Below are 14,936 nucleotides of genomic sequence, written 5' to 3'. Positions count from 1 at the left end.
CGAGTTGAACCTGCTGAAACGGTATAATTTACCAGGCTGTATGGATTATCAAGTAGAAGCAATTTAAGTTACCATACTAAAAATAGAATGAGTTAAACATGCTAAGAAAGTGAATGTTATCATGCTGACACGCTAAAAATATTATCAGGATCAAGTTGCATAAGTTATCAGGTTGAAAGTGGTTCGAATCAAACATGCTGACATGTTATAACTTATCAGGCTAAATCGGTATGGATTATGAGGTAGAAACAACGCTTAAGTCACCATATTAAACACAGAATGAGTTAAACAGGTTAACAAAGCGAATATTCTCATACTGACACACTAAAAGTTATCAGGCTGACATAGCATAGGTTATCTGACTCAAGTTGTATAAGCTATCAAGTTGAAGTAAAATATGAGTGTTGAAGCAGTCGAGTTAAACATGCTGACACACCATAAGTTATCAGGCCGAAGCAAATATAACTTATCAAGAAAAACAGTTTGAGCTACCATGTCGTAAATAACGAGTTAAACAGGCTAACATAACATGAGTTATACACTCACCACCGCTGGTGCCTTGCGCTTCTTTTGTGATTCATCCATGTTTGCAACAGCCATCAATTTCCTTTCTTTGGCCATTGGGATCTGGAAAATGCACGGCACATGATTGTGATCTAGTCGAAATTGATGTATGTGCCAATGAAAGAGAAATAGAGTGACTCATCATATTATATGAGAGTTACCAAAAAATGTTTGTACAACTACAAAGAAATAGTTAAACAAATCAGATTGTGAAGCAAGCTTGCTTCATCTTCATGTCTTTCAGAACCTAGTGCATTGGGCATGCACTGAGCCACACAAAAAAATCTACACCTAAGAAACATTATTTTCGCAAACACACATGATCTTCAACACTGCTAAAAAATATCTCATAGCACACAAGATGTCCCGTTGACCGTGGTCACTGCTAAACCATGTTGATAAACACACCGGTGCCATGCTGGAAACTATGAACCTAAAACAAGATGGAAACTATTTTTGTGTGTCGCTGCACTACCAAATACCAAGCACTGGATACATCATACACACTAATCCCACAAAAAAAAGCACTTTCTTCAAAGGACCAGGTTTATCTTCTTCCTCGACAAACTAAGAAAAATAGGAAGACACAGTGGATGACAAGCAAGTTGTTGCTACATATGGTGGACATCACTATAACTGATTAAAATTTTCTCTTTGTGTATGTCGCTGATTAGCTCAAAGGCATGTATGAAACATCCTCTGTTTTCTGATGTAACAGACTGAGGCTTCAACAGTTACAACCACACAATGTGAAGCAACAAAGAAAGTGATAATTGGGTAGTTATGAACACTGGTCATTTCAACAAGCATGTTCAGTGCACATATGTTCTTGCAAAAAAAAGATCGATTGAGACTCACTAGTGACCAACATCAGTGAGAGGTCGAGGAAGGGGTCATAGAGAGCAGCTATTCGATGTAATTTCTGCCCATCATCCCCGCGCCTGACAATGGAGAGCTGCACACGCACACACTGCTCCCTGTTGATACTCGTGCTTCACCGCAACACCTCCCCCACGCCGAAGAATTGAGACGAACACCACACACGTACCTGAGAGGCTCGCAGCAGCAGGTCGGGGAGGAAGCGGGCGACGACAGAGGCGTTGTGGATGTACGAGTCGGGCTCCGTTGAAGGGCGCGCCGAAGGTTCGAGGAGAAGGTGCCTCCGCCGTGGGCGTTGAGGGCTGCGGGAATGATAAATCCCGATGACTACATGCACCACCTGCCCGTGCCGAAAAACATCGCCCCTGTCGATGTCCCATGGGTTCACTCACGCCGTTGAAGAACGGGAGGCACTACAGCTTCCTGAAGGCTGCTCCATCATCACCACCACCCGACCATGGTGAGTTCAACCTCCTCCATTTCCTTCATGGTGTGGATGGAAGATCTTGGGGAGTAGGAGAAGGTGGATTCGCCGCGGGAAGGAAGTGGATCTAGCACGGGGGAAGGGGAGACTGGTGGGGAGAAGGGAGAGATATGGTGGCGAAATGGATAGATGCGGTGGAGAAGGTGGCCGCAGGATGCGGATCCGACGGTGCGCGAGGCGTTCGGACCTGTCGCAGATTTCCAGTCGGCAGGAATTTAGCTTTGTCGAATTCTGAATTTCTTTTCATCATGTTCTGTACTAAATATGAGGAAATAAGACGAGCCATGTATTTTAGTTTTCAAGAAGATAGATCATAACTGTTGTGTGCCAATTCTTTTTTATCTTTTCGTAGGTTTTATATTTCTGTGGATTTGTGTGATGGGACCTTATCTCTGATTTATTTTATGAATGTACATTGCCAGCATTGCATTTCTGCCGGTCCTGGCACCAACTACTGAGCGCCGATGGAGACGGTGGAGGAGGAGGTGGAGGAGTACATCTGGAGGGAGGTGGTGCTGCTGCGCCTCATCCTGGTGGTGCCCCATGCCGCACCGGAGCTCGAGCGCGAGACCAGGGAGCGGTGCCGCGGCAGGGACCTCCTCATCGGCGTCGACTTCGGCCCAAACTTCATGAACACCTTCTGCTGGGCGCTAGTGCACCTCTCGCGTCTCGCCGACACCCCCCACCTCGTCTACGCCATCTCCAGTTGAGTCCTCCACCATCTCGGCTCATTTCGTCTCACTTGAATCGCATTTGTTTTGGGTTGGCCGATTTCTTTAGTTTACTTTCGAGGCAATCTAGGTTCCCTAATCAATCATCGTAGTGAATTGATAACCCGAATTGTTAGATTACGCACAATCAGGTTGTTGTCGGTCGGTACATATTTCTGACTAAAAATGGAAGATGGTGAGTCTCACAGCTAAATAGTAGAGACACACTTTATGTAGTAAATGGATCTAATCTGGTGTCTTTTTTTGTACAATCTAGTATTGAGGTTGCTTCATGCGTGTAGTTATGGAAAATTATGAAAATAATATTTTGTACGTAATGTGGACAACTCAATTACACCATAAGGGCCAAAAGTTAGCACGATGACTGGCTTTAGGTTGCTTTAACAATACTAGATGACCCGGTTGCGCCAATGGCGCAAGAACCGAATTAGAAAGAATGTTAGTAGTGCATAAGTAGGAGATGTTACTGGAAAGATAATGCAATGTGGATTATATTACAAATCATGAAATCAATATCAGAGAACCAAATAATGTCACCACCTCTGTACTAACAACCAACATTTTAGCATAAGGAGTATCACAGGAATGTTTACTTGCACATCAGGAGTATCACAATTACAACTAAAGAGGCATTGTCCTCACTGTTGTCCCTGAGCCCTTCACAAGGAGAGTTCCAAGCCTCGCAACTTCTTCCTCCAGCTCTGCACATGACCCTCAGTTACGAACCTCGTCCCTCAGCAATTAGACTCCGGTAGTTTGCAAACTCCCATTTCCCATTGCAGATTGATTTACATGGCTACTCTCACCAATGAGAGGACCAAGCACAGAAAAGATTCAGAACTTTTGGAAGCAAAATTTATAGAGCTATGAGGTCTCTGAGCACTTACCATGCCTAATCGCATGAATCCAACAAATTTGCCAACTCAAATGCTACAAAGACCAAATGATGGTGTGAGCCAGCTCACCATATATTATCGACTCTTACAATGATAGATCCATAGATCAGCGAGGATATTCATAAATGCTTCACCTAAGAAGGCCAAGATGCCATACACACAATTAGAGCCAAAACAAAAGTTGAAGCAGTGGAAATAGCCATCCACTTGCTGGAGGAAATAAATGAAATAACAAGCAAGAAGAAAGCAAAATGATATCGGCAGTGTATCAAACAATCGTACTGAAATGATCAATACACAAAAGAAGGAAGCGATCTCTAGTTGTCAACGCACTGAATTTAGCATATAAATGACATGGTGACTAAAATAATTACCTTAGATCATCTTAGGAAATGTTCCAGCAAAGAAGGCAATGACTTTTCCGTATCACCCATAGCATGATTTTTTCAACTTCAAATCGTATGATACCATGGACTCTGCATATGTTGATAGGACATAATAATTAGCCACAAAAAACAGGGGTACGGATAACACATTGAAAGTAAAAGCAGAGAGCAAATTTAATGCTTACAACAAAGAATGGGCACATATAACTTACTGGTTCATCTGCCACTACTTTATTATCTATGAAGAAACTAAAAGTCAAATGTACAACTAAATCAGGAATAAGAACACCATAAAACACTGGGCTTGGTCTGCATGCAAACCATTAATCTGATTGGAGATGGAAAATTAACCAATATTGTACCTCGTGCATTGGCACGGGTCTCGCCGATCTGAGCCTGGCAACAAAACATACCAGCATGTAAAGGAAGGGTTGTAGAAAAATTAAGAGAAGCAGATGCCAAGTAAACAAAAAGCATGTATCTTAGTCATCTCAATCATATTATCCATAGCGCTCCTCTAGGAATGAGCGAGAAAATGATCAAAAATCATATGGCAAAGGAATATCAAGGACATCACAAACAACAACAATAAAGGAAACACTACGCATTGTTCTGAAAAAGGTCCCGACCCTGGTGGGCGCGCGTGAAGGGCCGACGTGGCGGCATATCGACTGCACCTGGCAATTGTCTTGCTATTGCTAGCCCTCATCGCCGATGTGCTCCTTCCTTAGTCGCTGCCCTCGAACCTCCTACTTAGCCGGGGAGGGGAGGGTCGCGGGGCGCATGAGCCGTGTGAGATCGGCAGCTGCCATCTCCCACGCATTGAGCCGCCTACTTGACTGGCACCTGCTCCGCCCCTCCTTCGGCCAACAACGTCTAGGTTGAGCACTTCCTCGGAACTACTGATACAGAATTGAAAAACAAAGAATGGAAAATGCCTTATTAGCAACACATGGATACCCCCAGTTTATAGAAGGATAGTAAGCATGGAGATGAGTTCATAGACATGGTGCTCACGAGAAGGGCTGCTGGTGATTCCTATATTCTTCAGCGGAGGAGAAACCAAATTAAGAGAGGATCATCATGTTCTATCTTACTCGAGTGACCAAAAGATGATATAATCATTAATTAATTTGTGCAAGAATAATATTAATAAATTCAATAGTTTAGAAAGAGTGAAGAACAATATTAATAGAAAGAGCAAAGAAATTACCTCCTTCTGTTCAGTAACACCGCCATATACAAATCATATAACCTGCGGATTTCAAAAGAAAAACTTATGGCCTCATAAAAGTTGTGGCATAGTTCTAAAAAGTTGGATCGTGAGATTCAACTTTTATATAACAAGTAATTTATATAGCAAATTTCACACTCTATATTCTTTCTCATATCTTTTCTTAATGTCCCGTAACTCCATCCATATAGTTTATATAACAAGTAATTTGCACAAAAAATAGTTCACACCCTCAGATCATCACACTCTGTATAGGCAACAACAACTACCAGACGTACGACACAATCTGTTCTACTAAACATGTCACGCATGGCTGGTATTCCAAAAGAGAGCAGTCACATGTGAAGAAGGGTCTCACTCAAGGTCATCATGTTGTGTTCTGTTTCTGGCCATCAGTCTCAAGGATTCATGTTCAGACTCCAAATTCCACTTTCTTGTGTATGCACAAAGGACAACTAATTGGACTCTGCATCTATAGTTTTCTGCTTCAACAGGTTAAGAAGATTCATGTCCAGAATCCAAGTCACAGCTTTCTTGCTTATGTAGAAAGAGGGAAAGATAGTAATGCTCCATTGCCTTCTAGATTTATTACATTTAAAAGCTAGATAGTAGAGCCAGTTCCTACAGGTCAAGTAAATTCTACGCAAATAGTGCCCTGTAACCAGTATACATACACAATCAGACAAAAAGAAAAACATGGACATAAAAATTGTTGCACCCATGATTTCTACTGTATTTGCAACATCCATCCATTTATCTCTGTATATCCATGAAAGCAAGAGTCATCGTCAAAATGTTTGTCCGTTCAACAAGCGAGCAGTTACTACAACGCTTCTATTGCCCACCCCTACTTAAATGTTTTGAAAAGGTTATGCCATAGGTGGTTCCGGTATGGTCTTTTAATAGGTTAATAAGTCATTTCTCGATAAGTTGATGCTTGCATGGTCTGTCGTGTGCACGGTGGGTTATTAGAAGACAAATATATCAAAATGAAGTGAGTATTAACCACACAAACACACACAATTTCGATTTTTTTACATTAACTTTCCTTGTCATAGACCTCGTCCTAGATGAGTAGAGCTTCTGCTCTTAATCACAACAAATAAATAAAAATAAATATAGTGCTAATCGTTTGTATGTACACTCGCATACTAACAACAGGCCGCAATTACTAAATCCCAAAAATTAGGCCTTTTTTTGCGAAGACCCAAAAATTAGGTTATGACTGAACCGAACTTCCAAACCAATGTCGAGGGTCACAGAGATTCTACAAGATGAATTGATGGAAATGGAAACATAAAGTATGCACTGGCAGTAGAACCAAATTTTGCAAACCTGTGACGATGAAAAAAAAACTGAATACAACAAACTATATCTCAGCCATGCCATCTGAAGGTTCTGAACCATCCAAATAAATTTTATACCAAGATTATTGATGCATTCCTGTAAAAGAATAAGATACAGAAAAAGCAGTTAAAAACCCAGGTGCAGGTCTGTTTAAAATTCAGGGGCAGGTCTGTTTAAAATTCGGATCAATTCTACATCACTATTTTCCAATTCTACATCACTTGTTTGTGAATCTCCAAGGAAACAGACCTAAACTTCGTGAATCAGTATGTGGTGCATCCCAATATTATTTTTATCAACACGGGGTGCATTGTCAGGTAGTATACCTGAAGTCCATAATTTAGTTAAGCAATAGAGCACACTTTATATGTATACGTACTTAATAACCAGAGTAGAATGTAAAAAGTCTATGGAAAGGGAGATAACAAACTAATAAAATACCTTGTCATGGCAAGCCTGTAAATACTTCCATAAAGCAACCTGGAACATCAAAATCCAACTATGAAATTCTTAGTGTGACACCTCATAAAAATATAGTGCAGTTAACGGATCTAAACTAATAAGAAAATAATTTACTACATGCAGAAAAGATATTGTTCCATCATGACATCTTGCCAGTTCTGTCATGAGAAGAAGATGACCAACCAACTGTCAAGGGACTCTTGTTTACCATTACAAAGAGGCAATGGATTCAAAATGAACAATTATAGCATCAAATAGAGCAGAGCATTTGTATTTGTCAGCATAGGACATTGCAAGAGTCAGAAGAATATCATCACACAAGTACTGGAGCATCACAACACCGTCTACACATAATTCTCATGAACTCTAAGGAAAGAACAAAAATTCTAAAAGAACTAAAAGTTGACTCTTTTGCGCATGTTCACGGAGAATTAGGTTTCCTGCTGACCATGCCTCGTTATATTATATTGCAACAGAAGAATAATAAAGATTTAGGAAATTTAAAATCAAGTATTACCATTCATTTCAATAGAAAACAAATTGTTGGTGAGCCAATATACATGTCTAAAATGTCTGTATAGTATAGATATTAGAGTTTATGTTAAATAGAAATTAGTTTCAGGTTTTTATTTGTCAGCAAAATGCTTAGGATGATCATGCATGTCTTAAAAATAAGAACAAAAATGATCCTATGTAGTTCTTTTATACAGATCAGAATCATAGATATACTCGTGCTTTCCCATTAACTCTCCCAACTAAAACTCAGTTAATTTGCCCATGTACAACAGTTTTAGAAGGGTCCCGGTCAGCCCAGGTTCGTCTCTCGCTCTGTGAGCCTGCTCAAGAATATTAGTCGTCCATCAATTGTGGACGATATCACTACTTGATACCTGCCTTATTAATTAGTTCAAGTCTACATCAACAACCGCTACTTGAGAAGAATTAAACTCTACTATTAGCTTGTGCGTACAATGCACATTCTATTAATGCTACCAACATTTGCTATTAGACTCTTAAATCAGAATTCATGTTTCTATTTTCTAAATCAGAATAATGACCTTGGTATAGCAGAAACAAACACACATGTAGCTAGCTGAATTACCTCACAAATTTATTAGCAAGGTAGTAGCAAAATCTTGAGCTCTTTCTGGTTCTTGCCATGTTTCCACTCCAGCAATCCTCCCTAGCTACTGCCCAAATCTTCACTGATGCCTGCAAAACGTGTGCACGTGTGACTGCACTAAGACAATCAAATGAACAAAGTCCGACCAAGAAAACAAAACTTATACCAATAGTTCTTAATTTGCATCCAACCACGGCATGAATGATCTATCGATTCCAAGCATTTCAAAGATGATATTTCTTTTCTCTATTGTCAAGTAAGAACAGCAAACAAGAACACCAAGCGGACCGCATCAACATATCATCAAGGAATACACCACTCCAGGAGTAAAACCATGAACCTACAGGGGTCGCCAAAGAGGCGGTGTGAGAGGAGGAAGGCTCCAGGAAGGAGCAAGACTGCTGCAGCACCCGCGACAACAGTGCACGGTCTGTCAGGGGGCAAACCTTCTTGCGATGGCGACGACCACATCCTTTCTCTGTTCGCACTTCCCATCGGCGGCGGCCCCGTTGGCACTCTCCATCTGCGGCAGATCCATGGCCGGTGAGGCATCGCAGCAATGGCAAAGAGGCAGCTGCGGTGCAGGGAGTCCACACAACTCCACGCACGCGGTGAGCTCCTGCTGCTCGCCGCCCTCCTTCACATAGCCGATACGAGGCAGCGGCGTAGGATGGAGAAGCTCCCGACCGGCAGCGCTGGGAGGGCACGAGAGCTGCGTCGGCCGCTGGACGTGAAGAAGAGGGTTTCCAAGTAATTTTCTTGTCATACTAAATCCACAGATGTGACAAAACTGCTCGAGTGTATTGAACCTGAATGTACACATGTGTGATTTAACACTAACTTTACTATAGATTTGATTCAGTTCATCAACATGAATTTGGTTGCCACCATACACATCAGCCGGACGATTACCAGGTTTTTTTTTGACTGGGACGATTACCAGATATTACTATGATTAGCTTTAACAAGGGGACAAACAATTTGTTAGTGGTTAGCTCAACAAGAATCTAAACAATTCATGGCATTTATCTCCTAAGACACATCCAATAGTTGTGAAGAAACAATTACATCAGGGTGGGGATAGGAACAAGGACTGAGAGAGATGAGGAACATGCCTAGTACAAATCCAATCTCAGTCCCTTTTTCTCATCGTTGATTACAACCGTTGCCATTACGAACACCTACAAAATATATGTTCTCAACTCCTGAATATCCCACGAGAAATAGCATCAATAAAGAACGATGAAACTGGACTTAAATTCAGAGAGAGAGAGAGAGAGAGAGAGAGAGAGAGATCACCTTGTTCTTATCCAAGCTCTTCCTCAAGATTCATCCCCTTATTTTTGTTCCTCGGATCTGCACACATATGTTTAAAAAAACAATAAATCAAAAACTGGGGAGGAAAGAACATGAAACTGGATTTAAATTTAGAGGGATGGAGAGAGAGAGAGATATCACCTTGTTCTTAGCCAAGCTCTTCCTCAACATTCATCCCCTTCTTTTTGTTCCTCAGATCTGCACACATATGTTTAGAAAAACAATAAATCGAGGAGTGAAAACTGGGGAGGAAGATAACTCTGGCCGCAGATGGGCAACCTACACTGGGGACATGTGACGACGGCCGGCATCCCCTGCAACTCCGACCTCGCTGCTCCTTCCCTCATGCCCATCGCCCTCATCCTCCCCTGCTCCACGCCCACTGCTTCAGCGATGTGGGCCCGGTCTCTCCAGCCCCTCCACTGCCGTACGCTCTGCACCACCGCCACTAAATCTCCTCCTCCGTGGAGAGCTCCCGCAGGCGCGGCTCCTCCTCCTCTGCATCTCCAAGGTGAGCAAGGAGGCCTGGATGGTGGTCGCCGTCGCCATCGGAGAAGCTCCCCTCCACGCAAGCAGCTAGTGGGCGCCGGCTGGGTGGAGCGACCGGCGAGGCTCTGGCCCAGGTCGGAGAGGCAAGCAGGGGAGCCGGCGTCGAGGAAAGAGGAGATGAGGAGACGAGCGGGGAGAGGGAAGGGGCGGCGTGGGAGAGAGAGGAGGGAGTGAGCGAGGAGATAAGGCTGCTGTGTTACTTTTTCCCTTTTACCCCTCGTTGATCTAGGGCTTGTTGCTTCTGTTACACAGAATTGGACGAGAGCCACGCCATTCTCTTGACCCGACCTGTAACGAGGCCCACTCGTTATTCACTGTGGAGACAGTCATGAACGTGAAAAAAACGGACGGCCCACCACACGCCAGCAGCCAAAAGCGGAGCGACAGTAAAAAATCGGGCGGCCCAACGAGCGTGGCGCATGCAGTGGCTTCAGATGGGCGGGTACTCTAGGATGCTTTATATGTTAGATTGAGTTTTAGACGCAAAACACATTCATGATGGCTTTAGGTTGCTTTAACAATATGGTTGCTGGTGACAAGACTGTTTCTGTTGGCCTTAGTCATTAACACTAATTTTGTGTATGTGCCGTATCTGAGCGCTGAGCTATAATATCCAAGTATCATTGAATTAAGTGCTGGTTGTTATCCATCGCTTCCTTCCGAGACCTTATATGAGCACCCAGTATGACGACTGACCGTCTTCTCTTGCACCTGATCTTTTCAGATTGTGCCTTGAGATTTTGCCTCTTCAATTGCATCTTGATAAAGGATAGATTAAGATCCTCATGTGTTTCTTTAAGAATGACTCTTCTAACAAAAGCTCTCATTTGCCTTGCAAAAATGATATTGTTCATATAAAGAACACAACCTATGGAAGCAATGCAGTTCTAGATGAGGCATTACTTCCGTTCTTTCAGGTACTTTGGAGACTAAAAAAAGATCCTCTTGATTTTTGTTTGTCATTCACCGGACTTAATATGGTTTACGTGAGAACTTTATGCACTAACTAAACATGACTAATAATTATGCACGTGTAATCTTGCAAAAAAAATCTGCACGTGTAGTAGAACATATTTTTACTGGTAGGCAGCAGGGTTCTTTTGAAGGAAATATGCCCTAGAGGCAATAATAAAGTTATTATTTATTTCCTTATATCATGATAAATGTTTATTATTCATGCTAGAATTGTATTAATCGGAAACATAATACTTGTGTGAATACATAGACAAACAAAGTGTCACTAGTATGCCTCTACTTGACTAGCTCGTTGATCAAAGATGGTTATGTTTCCTAGCCATAGACATGAGTTGTCATTTGATTAATGGGATCACATCATCAGGAGAATGATGTGATTGACTTGACCCATTCCGTTAGCTTAGCACTCGATCGTTTAGTATATTGCTAATGCTTTCTTCATGACTTATACATGTTCCTATGACTATGAGATTATGCAACTCCCATTTACTGGAGGAACACTTTGTGTGCTACCAAACGTTACAACGTAACAGGGTGATTATAAAGGTGCTCTACAGGTGTCTCCAAAGGTACTTGTTGGGTTGGCGTATTTCGAGATTAGGATTTGTCACTCCGATTGTCGGAGAGGTATCTCTGGGCCCTCTCAGTAATGCACATCACATAAGCCTTGCAAGCATTTTGCAACTAATGAATTAGTTGTGACATGATGTATTATGGAACAAGTAAAGAGACTTGCCGGTAACGAGATTGAACTAGGTATTGAGATACCGACGATCGAATCTCGGGCAAGTAACATACCGATGACAAAGGGAACAACGTATGTTGTTATGCGGTCTGACCGATAAAGATCTTCGTAGAATATGTGGGAGCCAATATGAGCATCCAGGTTCCGCTGTTGGTTATTGACCGGAGACGTGTCTCGGTCATGTCTACATAGTTCTCGAACCCGTAGGGTCCGCACACTTAAAGTTTGGTGACGATCGTAATTAGGGTTTTTGTGTTTTGATGTACCGAAAGTTGTTCGGGGTCCCGTATGTGATCACAGACATGTCGAGGAGTCTCGAAATGGTCGAGACATAAAGATTGATATATTGGAAGCCTATGTTTGGATATCGGAAGTGTTCCGAGTGAAATCGGGATTTTACCGGAGTACCGGGAGGTTACCGGAACCCCTCGGGAGGTAAAATGGGCCTAAGTGGGCCTATACGGAGAAGAGGAGAGGCGGCCAGGGCTGGGCCGCGCGCCCCTCCCCCCTAGTCCGAATAGGATAAGGAGAGGGGGGCGGCACCCCCCTTTCTTCTCTCTCTCCTCTTTCCCCCTCCCGAATCCTATTCCAACTAGGAAAGGGGGGGAGTCCTACTCCTGGTGGGAGTACCGGGAGTAGGACTCCTCTTGGCGCGCCCCCTCTGGCCGGCCGCACCTCCCCCTCCCTCCTTTATATACGGGGGCAGGGGGCACCTCTACACACACAAGTTGATCATCGTGATCGTTCCTTAGCCGTGTGCGGTGCCCCCCTCCACCATATTCCACCTCGGTCATATCGTAGTGGTGCTTAGGCGAAGCCCTGCGTCGGTAGCAACATCATCATCGTCATCACGCCGTTGTGCTGACGAAACTCTCCTTCGACGCTCGGCTAGATCGGAGCTAGAAGGACGTCATCGAGGTGAACGTGTGCAGAACTCGGAGGTGCCGTGCGTTCGGTGCTTGGATCGGTCGGACCGGGAAGACGTACGACTACTTCCTCTATGTTGCGTCAACGCTTCCATTGCCGGTCTACGAGGGTACGTAGACAACACTCTCCCCTCTCGTTGCTATGCATCACCATGATCTTGCGTGTGCGTAGGAATTTTTTTGAAATTACTACGTTCCCCAACATCTTTATGTTTAGTAGGAATCACTGCGTTCAGTTCATCACATGAGTTTATGAGAGACGGCCTTTGCCAGGAAAGCTTCAGTACCATTGTAAATGGAATGCCCAAATTATACTTAGAATTGCAGATTTTACTTCCTAATGCAGATGTCTCACTGATCGATTCTCAGCTAGAAATCAAATTCCACACCAGACATCTCATTGGTTTCATTTCTTCTCAACCTAATGGTTACAGATCTAGGAACAGGGTGTAGCTTATCCATAATACAGCCATGCATGTTCTTATATACTCTTGGGTGTTTAGTCACTCTAATCAACTAGGTCATAATGGAGCAGAGAGCGAGGTAGTAATCATGTACAGTTATATGCTTGCTTGGTTGCCATTACATCACACCATCATGTTTGTACGTAAGATAGGCTATGTGGCTCCCTATTTTTTCATTTCCAATTCTTGAGTTAATTGGACTGCTTCAAACAAACTTGCATCATCAGAAGTTCAAAACTGAACATGTATAAAAATATCGTTTAAAGGAAATACAGTGCTATAGAGGTGATTGAGCCTATTGATATGTAAGTTGAATGCAACAAAGAACTCTTTACTCTATAGAGTTGTTACAAATACGTTAGGCTTATCCGGGCCTGGAACCGAAGATTAAATTCTTTTTCCTGCAGATACAACGAATGGATCGATGAGTGCGAGCGCGTCAACACTGTCAACATGACGATGGTGGATCGACATGCAAATGAAATGGTTTATATTATGACTGTAATGCGTTGGTGTTATGGCTGACACCTTCAGCCACTGTGGGATCTGCCATGGCCAGGTATGCCCATCTCCCTCGCCCTCCTCTGAATCCCCTGCCCTACTTTGTATTATTGTTCTTCTCATATACTATCAAATTTCCATGGGTGGGATCTGTTGAATGCGTATCCCGTGTCTGCAGCAACTCGCATGGCCTGATCCGGAAGTACGGGTGTGCTGCAGGGATTGCTTCCGCAGCAACGCCAAGGACATTGGCTTCATCAAGGTATGAGCCACCCCATAGTTTATTGATTTTCTCAATCATGTGCCTGAGTGTGATGACTGCTGAGTAGTAATATGTTACCCCATGCTTTGCTTTCAACAATATATATCCTTTGTCTACAAGGCCTCTTGATATGACACACCAATTTTAATTTGTTGGAGACTACCATCTGGTAGTGTGAGTTATTACATAATGTAGTGTAATGTATGACATGTTAGATTCACTTATTCAGAAGAGATCTCTGTGTTGCTCTCATTCCCAGAGTAAACCCGGTTAAGTTCTGCAATCATCACCTCATGTTCTGCTTGCATTATTTTCTATCTGTTTGAACAATGTGTAATTTCTACGTACCATAAGTCATCTTGGAATGGACGGAGTTGTTCGTGACTACATGATATTAGCTATATATGTTTGTTACTCCCACCTATATAAGTCTTACTCTGCTGCATCTATCTCCAGTCTCGGCTATTTTACTAATTGTCAACTACCAAGTTTCTTCTGAGCATACCAGTCCATTTCAAAGCACAACAAATCGAGTGTATTGCATTTGCTCAAATATTTATCAAGTAGGTATATATACATTGTATATGTTTATTACTTGAATAATGATGATTTATTAGAAATTGAGATGATTTTCCTTTTGAAAAATGTTGTTTCCATTTCCACTTTATCTCACTAACTGTAGGTTTTATGCTTCGGTTTTTAGGTTTGGGTAAATTATTCTTCACACGCACAACCTGCCATAAATGAATTGACGGTGGGCTCCTCTTGCTTGTTGCTAGGTATGTCTAATTCTGGAGTTAACAAATCAGCTTGATGTTATGATAATGTATGTTTGCTTTTCTTGTGTTCAGGAAAGTGGCTTGGCAACCGCCAAATTCGTACCCTGGATTTTTAGGTTATCAGTTGACTGATCTTAATGTGAGTGTTATCTTAATTATTAATGTTCTTTCCTGATCTACATTAATGACACTTTCTGGTTTGGCAATGAATAATGTGTTGGTCTCTTGATAAGAGGTGTATGAATGTGGTTTAAAAAATACCAAAAAATGTTTGATTAGTGCTATTGTTTGCAGCTATCGGTAAAGTTGTGA

The 14,936-nt window shown here is 42.4% G+C and overlaps 2 long non-coding RNA genes across 11 annotated transcripts; both read right to left on the bottom strand.

Moving 5' to 3' along the window:
* Positions 1–3,210: 3,210 nt before the first annotated feature.
* On the bottom strand, positions 3,211–5,178 carry LOC119324690. 10 transcript variants are annotated; one of them, XR_005157076.1, is made up of 6 exons: positions 5,154–5,178; positions 4,958–5,032; positions 4,153–4,842; positions 3,929–4,030; positions 3,546–3,688; positions 3,211–3,454 (listed from the first exon to the last, which is right to left on the bottom strand). It is a non-coding gene; the product is annotated as an uncharacterized LOC119324690 (long non-coding RNA). The 10 variants fall into 10 exon arrangements; XR_005157082.1 differs by having other exon boundaries at positions 4,153–4,839; XR_005157077.1 differs by having other exon boundaries at positions 4,958–5,028; positions 5,154–5,174.
* Positions 5,179–6,432: 1,254 nt separating this feature from the next.
* On the bottom strand, positions 6,433–8,131 carry LOC119322769. Its single transcript, XR_005155846.1, has 3 exons — positions 8,086–8,131; positions 6,963–7,001; positions 6,433–6,617 (listed from the first exon to the last, which is right to left on the bottom strand). It is a non-coding gene; the product is annotated as an uncharacterized LOC119322769 (long non-coding RNA).
* Between the last annotated feature and the right edge of the window lie 6,805 nt (positions 8,132–14,936).

Source organism: Triticum dicoccoides, chromosome 6B, assembly GCF_002162155.2.
Source record: "Triticum dicoccoides isolate Atlit2015 ecotype Zavitan chromosome 6B, WEW_v2.0, whole genome shotgun sequence".
Classification (NCBI taxonomy): domain Eukaryota; kingdom Viridiplantae; phylum Streptophyta; class Magnoliopsida; order Poales; family Poaceae; genus Triticum; species Triticum dicoccoides.
The sequence above is the reverse complement of the archived record's forward strand: the minus strand, read 5'-3'. Positions and strand labels throughout refer to the sequence as shown.